Below are 8,090 nucleotides of genomic sequence, written 5' to 3' on the forward strand. Positions count from 1 at the left end.
AATTTGGTGTGCTCTATCTGCAATACCGATGGCCTGTAACGGTGAAGCTTGCCACGATACCTTTGCAGTTGTGGTTCCACCATAACAACCTGCGATCATGAGCAGTTGGTCAATGCATGGCAACCGTAGTTTCTATAACACAACGTATGTAGTGGTTCAACCATGGCAACTGTAGTTGTCCACACTTGGCAACCAGACATGGCAATCACAGTTGTTTAGTCATGGCAACTACAGTTGTCCAGACATGGCAAATGCAGTTGTTAAGACATGGCAACTGCGGTTGTTAAGACATGGCAACTGCGTGCAATCACGTACGGCCACTTTCGGTCATACATTCAATCTGACACATGCAGTTTGTCCACATGTGGCAACTAGAGGTGACCAGACTTGGCAAATGCACTTTCCATCATTTTTTCTGCTTCTAACAGCAACAAACGCCAATGTCATCCTTTTTTCAATTTTTTCGTCACACCACGTAAACACCAATGTCACCGAGGTTCCTTTTAATGATGCACTGTCCACAAGATCACTTCATACGACTCACCTGCGTACGACGTTGATGGCAGGTATCCGGTTGCCCCCTGTTGCCACGTGCTGCATGATGGTCCTGCATTTTTTCAAAAAACTCGTAAGTCTTGCCATCCTTGCAAGTTTTTGTTACCACATCAGTATGCTATTTTTTATGCGTTACATTGATTTGCCACATTTGCTACTTGAAGTTGGTCTCCCGTACATCTACCAGCGATAGCCCCCTGTGTTGCAACTTGCCATGGTATCCCTGTCTATGTGGTTGTGTCATAAGAACCTACGAGCAAGGACATTGTAGCACATAAGTAGAATGTCATTTTCATGCCCACAAACATGTTAATTGCCCTTTTTTATCATGCATCATACCTATGCTCGCGTACTGCTCTAGTAGTGGAAGCAACGGTCCTGCAGAAATGAGTTGATTGTACTCTACTGCATCCCAAGGGGGCGCTTGCGGCCTTTGAGAAAACCAAAGATCTGTCCCGTCTTCATGATTCATTTTTTCTGCTTTCTCCCACTATGTTTTTAGTCACTACATGAACAAGAATGCATGACTATTCGAATTGCATTTTGTTGTTTCCACATAAAAGGAAACACGGCAATCTTATCAACTTTCTTGCATAAACAACCAATACATCATGGCAAGTAGGAAAACATTTGCAACTATCATGTTGAACTGATGCTGAACTAATGGCAGAAACCAGCATAATATGGCAAGTAACAACATAACATGATGGCAACTAACAACAAAGATAGGTGGCAACTAATTTTTTCCCTCCCTATGTGCTGATAACCCACAAGTATAGGGGATCAATTGTAGCCTCTTTCGATAAGTAAGAGTGTAGAACCCAACGAGGAGCTAAAGGTAGAACAAATATTCCCTCAAGTTCTATCGACCACCGATACAACTCTACGCACGCTTAACGTTCGCTTTACCTAAAACAAGTATGAAACTAAAAGTACTTTGTAGGTGTTGTTGGATAGGTTTGCAAGATAATAAAGAGCGTGTAAATAAAAAGTAGGGGCTGTTTAGATAAAGAAGCAATAAGTTAGTATGGATAGTATGGAAAAGTGGTGGTAGGAGTTGCGAAATTGTCCCTAAGCAATTGACTACTTTACCAGACCGATAGCAAGTGTTATGTGGGACCAGACCGATAGCAAGTGTTATGTGGGAGAGGCCACTGCTAGCATGTCATCCCTGACTTGGAATTCTATGCACTTATGATTGGAACTATTAGCAAGCATCCGCAACTACTAACGTTCATTAAGGTAAAACCCAACCATAGCATTAAGATATATTGGTCCCCCTTCAATCCCGTATGCATCAATTTATATGCTAGGTTGAAGCTTCTGTCACTCTTGCCCTCCAATACATAGTCTTATCAACATACAACTAACCCTATGGTGTGATCCACGTGCGCGCTCATATGATGGGCACCAAAGGACAGCAACATAACCACAAGCAAATTAAACCAATCATAGCAATTCACCAATTACCGACAGGACAACGAAAATCTACCCAGACATCATAGGATGGCAACATATAATTGGATAATAATATGAAGCATAAAGCACCATGTTCAAGTAGAGGGTACAGCGGGTTGCGGGGGAGTGGACCGCTGTAGATAGATGGGGGAAGGTGATGAGGATGTTGGTAAAGATGACGGAGGTGTTGGTGTAGATTGCGGTGACGATGATGGCCCCGGCGGCGTTCCGGCACCACCGAGAGAGAGGGGGAGAGAGCCCCCCTTCTTCTTCTTCTTCCTTGACCTTCTCCCTAGATGGGAGAAGGGTTTCCCCTCTGGTCCTTGGCTTCCATGGCATGGGAGGGGCGAGAGCCCCTCCGAGACTAGATCTGTCTCTCTGTCTCTCTCTGTTTCTGCGCTTCAGATTCTGGCCTTTCACCGTTTCTTATATTCCCGGAGATCCGTAACTCCGATTAGACTGAAATTTGGACACAATTTTTATCCGGATATTGGCTTTCTTGCAGCGAAAGAAGGGCACCAATCGCCTTATAGAGTGGCCATGAGGGTCAGGGGGGCGCCCACGCCCCTGGGGCGCGCCCCCTGCCTCGTGGCCCCCTCAGGCATCGTCTCGCGTTGATTCTTCTTCCCAAATCACATATATTCCAAAAAAAATCTCGGTAAGTTTTTATCCCGTTTGGACTCCGTTTGATATGGATTTTCTGTGAAACAAAAAACATGCAACAAACAGGAGCTGGCACTGGGCACTGGATCAATATGTTACTCCCAAAAATAGTATAAAAAGTTGCCAAAAGTATATAAAAGTTGTAGAATATTGGCATGGAACAATCAAAAATTATAGATATGACGGACACGTATCAGCATCCCCAAGCTTAATTCCTGCTCGTCCTCGAGTAGGTAAATGCTAAAAAAGATAATTTTTGATGTGGAACGCTACCTAGCATAATCTTGATCATGTAATCTAATCATGGCATGAATATTAAGACATGAGTGATTCAAAGCAATAGTCTATCTTTTGACATTAAGACAACAATACTTCAAGCATACTAATAAAGCAATCATGTCTTTTCAAAATAACATGGCCAAAGAAAGTTATCCCTACAAAATCATATGGTCTCGCTATGCTCCATCTTTATCACACAAAATATTCAAATCATGCAAAACCCCGATGACAAGCCAAGCAATTGTTTCATACTTTTGATGTTCTCAAACCTTTTCAACTTTCACGCAATACATGAGCGTGAGCCATGGATATAGCACTATAGGTGGAATAGAATATGATGATGGAGGTTGTGTGGAGAAGACAAAAAGGAGAAAGTCTCACATCGACGCGGCTAATCAACGGGCTATGGAGATGCCCATCAATTGTGTCAATGTGAGGAGTAGGGATTGCCATGCAACGGATGCACTAGAGCTATAAGTGTATGAAAGCTCAAACTGAAAACTAAGTGGGTGAGCATCCAACTTGCTTGCTCATGAAGACCTAGGGCATTTGAGGAAGCCCATCGTTGGAATATACAAGCCAAGTTCTATAATGAAAATTCCCACTAGTATATGAAAGTGATAACTCAAGAGACTCTCTATATGAAGAGCATGGTGCTACTCTGAAGCACAAGTGTGGTAAAAGGATAGTAACATTGTCCCTTCTCTCTTTTCTCTCATTTTATTTTCTCTTTTGTTTAGGCTTCTTTGGCCTCTCTCTTTTTTGGGGGGCTTCTTTGGCCACTTTTATTTTGATAACCTCACATGGGACAATGTTCTAATAGTGGTGATCATCACACTTTTATTTACTTGCAACTCAATTTTACAACTCGATACTAGAACATAGATATGACTCTATATGAATGCCTCTGACGGTGTACCGGGATGTGCAATGATCTAGCGTGGCAATGACATAAAAAAGGGACAATCCATGAAAACATCATGCTAGCTATCTTACGATCATGCAAAGCAATATGACAATAAATGCTCAAGTCATGTATATGATGATGATGGAAGTTGCATGGCAATATATCTCGGAATGGCTATGGAAATGCCATGATAGGTAGGTATGGTGGCTGTTTTGAGGAAGATATAAGGAGGCTTGTGTGTGATAGAGCGTATCGTCGGGGTTTGGATGCACCGGTGAAGTTTGCACCAACTCTCGAGGTGAGAAAGGGCAATGCACGGTACCGAAGAGGGTAGCAATGATGGAAGGGTGAGAGTGCGTATAATCCATGGACTCAACATTAGTCATAAGAACTCACATACTAATTGCAAAAATCTATTAGTCATTGAAACAAAGTACTACACGCACGCTCCTAGGGGGATAGATTGGTAGGAAAAGACCATCGCTCATCCCCGACCGCCACTCATAAGGAAGACAATCGATAAATACCTCATGCTCCAACTTCGTTACATAACGGTTCACCATACGTGCATGCTACGGGAATCAGAAACTTCAACACAAGTATTTCTACAATCCACAACTACCCACTAGCATGACTCTAATATCACCATCTTTATATCGCAAAACTATTGCAAGGAATCAAACATATCATATTCAGTGATCTACAAGTTTTATGTAGGATTTTATGACTAACCATGTGAATGACCAGTTCCTGTCAACTCTCTAAATAGATATAAGTGAAGCAAGAGAGTTTAATTCTTTCTACAAAAGATATGCCCACGCTCTAACAAATATAAGTGAAGCAAAAGAGCATTCTACAAATGGCGGTTTTCTATGTGTAGGGAAACAGGCAATCCAAACTTCAAAAGATATAAGTGAAGCACATGAAGCATTCTATAAAGCCATACTCAAAACATATAAGTGAAGTGCAAAGAGCATTCTATAAATCAACCAAGGACTATCTCATACCGGCATGGTTCATCAAAGAAAAGTGATAACTAAATGCAAAAGACGCTCCAAGATTTGCACATATCAGATGAACGAAACGAATCCAAAAATATACCGATACTTGTTGAAGAAAGATGGGATGCCTTCCGGGGCATCCCCAAGCTTAGACGCTTGAATCTCCTTGAATATTTACTTGGGGTGCCTTGGGCATCCCCAAGCTTGAGCTCTTGCCTCTCCTCCTTCTCCTCACATCGAGACCTCCTCGATCTTCGAACACTTCATCCACACAAAACTCAACAGAAAACTCGGTAAGATCCGTTAGTATAATAAAGCAAATCACTACTCTAAGTAATGTTGCAAACCAATTCATATTTTGTTTTTGCATTGTAGCTACTGTAATATAACTTTTCCATGGCTTAATCCACTGATAGAAATCGATAGTTTCATCAAAACAAGCAAATTATGCATCAAAAATTGAATCTGTCTTAAACAGGACAGTCTGTAGTAATATGAACATTAACCATACTACTGGTACTCCAAAGATTCTGAATAAATTACAAAAAATAAAAAATTTGTATAGAAAGACAGTGCAAAAAGTTTCAGAACCGTTTGACGTTCCAGTAAAAAATGTAAAATCACGCACTACAGCCAAAGTTTCTGTTTTGCACCGCACAAACCAACAAGCAATGTAAACATCCTAAAGGCAAATCTTGGCACATTATTTTTATTTTTAAACTTTATAAAAGCACACAACAGAAATAAATGACTCTCTAAAACTTTCGGGTTGTCTCCCTGGTAGCGCTTTCTTTAAAGCCATTAAGCTAGGCATATAGTGCTCAAGTAATGGATCCACCCGGATCCCAAGGTATATCAAAGCCAATTTTAATTAACAATGATATGTGATTTAGTAGTGAGCACAAAGAAACATATATCAAGCAATGACGAAGTCTAACTCTCTTCCTATGCATCGGCATGTCATAAAAGAACAATTCATGCACACATAGTAAAGGCCAATGCATAGTATAAACAATTTCTTGCAATTTTATCATATTGGAAACATGGAGAGGCGGAGATGTAGTTACTCTCTCATAATAATTGCAAGTAGGAGCAGCAAGCACATGCATATTATATCTATCAAAATCATCATGCGTAGTAGTGAAACGCAACCCATCAATATAATCCTTAATAAGGGCAAACTTCTCCGATATAGTGTAGTTGGGAGAATTCAAAAAGATAATAGGACTATCATGCGTGGGTGCAATACCAACAATTTCATGTTTAACATAAGGAACTATAGCAAGTTCATCTCCATAAGCGTAATTCATATTGGCATCTTGGCCACAAGCATAGCAAGCATCATCAAAAAGGGATATTTCAAAAGAGTCAACGGGATCATAACAATCATCATAGCATTCATCCTTCGGTAAGAACGAAGGGACATTAAATAATGTATGAGTTGGAGAGTTACTATCATTAGATGGTGGGAATGGGTGATCAATCCGCTCTTCCTCCTTTTGTTCTTCGCTCTCCTCCTCATCTTTTTCATCCAATGAGCTCGCAATTTCATCAATTTCTTCTTCCATAGACTCCTGCAAAATATTAGTCTCTTCTTGGACAGCGGAGGAGTCCTCAATATATGGTTCAACATAGGCATTAGAAGCATAATTATCATAACAATATTTAAGTATGGCAAAATTTTCAGATTTTTAAAGAGTAGCATCATACGTTTCAATTAAAGAAGCAATTTCATAAGCACCCTTAAAAGCAACAAATTCTTCAATTTGTTGAACATCATAGTAATTATAAACACCCTTAGCATACGAAGATACGATTCCATTATCACTAAACTCACATTGGTAGGGAAGGTGTTTCTTAGAGCTTTCAGAACAACAAGTAACATCACATATTTCACATAAAATCCAAGCATAGCATTGCAAACGATGAATTTGATCCAGTAAAAGTTTCCCTTTTTGAGATAAGCGGTGTCGCACATAACAAGCATGCTCATCTAAAGATTTTCCCTCAACTAAGCTAGTTGGGGTTTCAGCACGAGCACATAGGGATCGAAGATGATCCAAGTAAAAAGCTTCAGGAGTGTGATAAATTTTGAGTGGTTCTTCAACCATTGGTGTAGTAGGTACAACTAAATTTTTTTGGTATTTTGCGTTTCCTACCTATAACTAAAGATAGAAAACAAGAGCACAAAATAAAACTATTTAGTGATAAATCAAACAAGCACAGACGAGAATATTCACCCCACGCTATAACTCCCCGGCAACGGCGCCAGAAAAAGGTCTTGATAACTCACAAGTATAGGGGATCAATTGTAGCCTCTTTCGATAAGTAAGAGTGTCGAACCCAACGAGGAGCTAAAGGTAGAACAAATATTCCCTCAAGTTCTATCGACCACCGATACAACTCTACGCACGCCTAATGTTCGCTTTACCTAAAACAAGTATGAAACTAAAAGTACTTTGTAGGTGTTGTTGGATAGGTTTGCAAGATAATAAAGAGCGTGTAAATAAAAAGTAGGGGCTGTTTAGATAAAGAAGCAATAAAGTTAGTATAGCGAGTGTGGAAAAGTGGTGGTAGGAGTTGCGAAATTGTCCCTAAGCAATTGACTACTTTACTAGACCGATAGCAAGTGTTATGTGGGAGAGGCCACTGCTAGCATGTCATCCCTGACTTGGAATTCTATGCACTTATGATTGGAACTATTGGCAAGCATCCGCAACTACTAATGTTCATTAAGGTAAAACCCAACCATAGCATTAAGATATATTGGTCCCCCTTCAATCCCGTATGCATCAATTTCTATGCTAGGTTGAAGCTTCTGTCACTCTTGCCCTCCAATACATAGTCTTATCAACATACAACTAACCCTATGGTGTGATCCACGCGCGCGCTCATATGATGGGCACCAAAGGACAGCAACATAACCACAAGCAAATTAAATCAATCATAGCAATTCACCAATTACCGATAGGACAACGAAAATATACTCAGACATCATAGGATGGCAACACATCATTGGATACCATGTTCAAGTAGAGGGTACAGCGGGTTGCGGGAGAGTGGAACACTGTAGATAGATGGGGGAAGGTGATGAAGATGTTGGTGAAGATGACGGAGGTGTTGGTGTAGATTGCGGTGATGATGATGGCCCCGGTGGCATTCCGGCACCACCGGGAGAGAGGGGGGGAGAGCCCCCTTCTTCTTCTTCTTCCTTGACCTTCTCCCTA

Source organism: Triticum aestivum, chromosome 4D (assembly GCF_018294505.1).
Source record: "Triticum aestivum cultivar Chinese Spring chromosome 4D, IWGSC CS RefSeq v2.1, whole genome shotgun sequence".
NCBI lineage: Eukaryota > Viridiplantae > Streptophyta > Magnoliopsida > Poales > Poaceae > Triticum > Triticum aestivum.